Source organism: Delphinapterus leucas, chromosome 13, assembly GCF_059928025.1.
Source record: "Delphinapterus leucas isolate spDelLeu-1000000601 "Yukka" chromosome 13, BTC_Dleu_Yukka2, whole genome shotgun sequence".
Taxonomy (NCBI): domain Eukaryota; kingdom Metazoa; phylum Chordata; class Mammalia; order Artiodactyla; family Monodontidae; genus Delphinapterus; species Delphinapterus leucas.
In genome coordinates this window covers 39,956,805-39,959,269 of record NC_143141.1, presented here as the reverse complement: position 1 = coordinate 39,959,269, position 2,465 = coordinate 39,956,805, and positions in this window count along the sequence as shown.

Below are 2,465 nucleotides of genomic sequence, written 5' to 3'. Positions count from 1 at the left end.
GTTAGCGTGCCTGTCACAAGGGTTTGTTGCCAGCTACTTTGTAGCATGAATGTACATTTTATCTCTAGGCCACAGAGCACCCTGGGCTGGTTGGCTGGGCTGCTCACAGGCCCTCCTGACCTCCAGCCAAGCCCATTTAAGAGAAGCAATCTCAGGACAAATGGATCTTGTGAGTGGTGGCCCACTCCACTCCATCCTTCCAGAAACACAAGAGCAACAATGGCCAGGACTGAAAGAGGCCAGACACCAAAGCGTGCAATGCTCTGTGTGGTGTTATTCCATTTACACCAACAAAACTGACCTACAGAGTTAGAAGTCAGTTGAGTAGCCTGTTCAGGTGGAGAGAGGGGGTGGTGATTAGAGGGGGACTAGAGAGGCCTCCAGAAGTGCTGGCTATGTTCTTGATCTGGACGGGTGTTTGCTTTGTGATAATGAATTAAGTTGACCCCATATATTTTATATACTTTTCCATAAGTGAGCAATACTTCATTAGGAAAAATAATAGGGGTGGGTAGCAGGACCCAGCAGGAGATCCAACTCTCTGTAGGGGTTCCCAGTTACTTTGGGTGACCATGTCTTTTCTTAGGTGTCCTGTGGCCCACGGGAAATGCTCTCAACTAATTGCATCTTGGTCATCTAGAGCAGGGGTTCAGCCAACCGGCCCCCAAGTCAAATCCAGCCTGCTTCTTGCTTTTGCGTGGCCCTCAGGCACTGCTCCAACAGACAAGCATTGTGAGCCATGGAGACCAAGCTTGGGTGGCCCCATCCACTGGGTCGGGGCCAACTCACCCATTAGGTACAGTACACACAGGGCCTAGGGCCCACAATATGTGTAGGAGCCCACAAAGATAATTTATTTTAAAATCAGAAGGAAAGCATATAGCCCATCCTGGATTATATTCGTGTTTATAAAATATGATCACAGTTATAAAATATAATCTTTAATACATGCTTATGGTGGAAGGGTCCATGTGACAGAAAGGCATGTGTGGCCCTGGTCCCCGTTCCTCCCTCCACTCCCAGCACCAGCCTCCCTGGTTGGTGGCTGCATCTTACCCCTGCCCAGGGTCCACACTGGTCACCACCTGCATGTTGGGGACTTCACTGTTGGCAAATGCTGGGGACCAGGCAGTAGAAGCCCAGTCCAGGTGTTGGCAGCTTGGCAAACTGCCTCCCTCTGGCCAGTGGCCCAAGTTGAGATGACTGGACTTATGCTCCAAGGCTCAGGTGACATTGGCAGAATGAAACAGACTGTGGCAGCCCAGCCTCCCGCCCCATCTATCAAGCCTCTCCCCATCAGGCCAGTGGCTCTCTGTCCTGAAAATGTCTCCAAGATGATGGCACCTGGGCGTCAAGGTATCCACTCCTGGGAATGGCCCACCCCAGGCAAATGGGGTAGGATGGAGCAGGGCAGGAATTTTCTCTTCTGTTATATAAGAACCTCCACTATATCCTCTATTTGGCTTTTCTTCCAGAAAGCCTAAATAACTTAACATCTGGTCCTTTATGGAAAAAGTTTGTCAACCCCTGCTCTGAAGAAAATATGTTCCCTCTCTCCTGACCGATTTGCCACTGGTATGGTTTGGTGGAAATTGGAAAGTCATGTAAACTGTGCTGTAGTGTTCAGCCCAGGAAAGAGGGCCCAGCCATCCCAACCCTAGGACAATGGCCTGAGGCTTGTTGGTTGGCTGGTTGGAGGTTTTACTAGCTGGAAGACAAACAAAGGCACGTATCTCCGGGAGACTCCAAGATGGCCCCCAGCAATCCCTGTCTGCAAGTATTCATGCCCTGGTGGAGCTCCCATCCACACCAAGTAGGCCTCATCTGCGAACGAGTCTTCTAACCGTAAGTTGGCCTCCAGCCACAAATGCTACTTACTAGAAAAACTTAAATCCTCAGATGCCTATAGTGAGAGGAGAAAAAAGCCACATTCATGAGAATAAATGAGGCAAAGTAGAAAGTCCTACCCAGTGGTTCTCATTAGAATCACCTGAGCTTAATAAATGCTTAAGCCCCACCCTCGAAGAGTCTGATTCGATTGGTCTAGGTTTGGACCTGAATAATTTTCATTTTTTAAGTCCCAGGTGATTCTAATGTGCAGCCAAGGCTGTGAACTGCTGAGCTAGTGATTTATAATAAATATAGATTTGGTCATTCAGGTGACCAAAATCTACTTCTCATATAGAGTTGGTCTTCATCCACAGTTCCTGGCTCACAGCTCCCCAGACGCTTGGAATTCCCTGAGTGCTAGGAGCATGGCAGCATCTTTTGTCATGGTATTTGATCTCTTGTGCTGAGTTCCTGAAGTTGCTTCAGAGCCATGAGGGTGAAATGACCGTCCTGTTGTTCATAACCAGCCCCTTTCTACAACTTGGTTTATGTTAATGAGGTGACTTTTGGAAAGCACCTAAGGATGCGAGCTGGTTGCCAGGGGAATCAACCGGTATTAGAGGTTGGAAATTTCA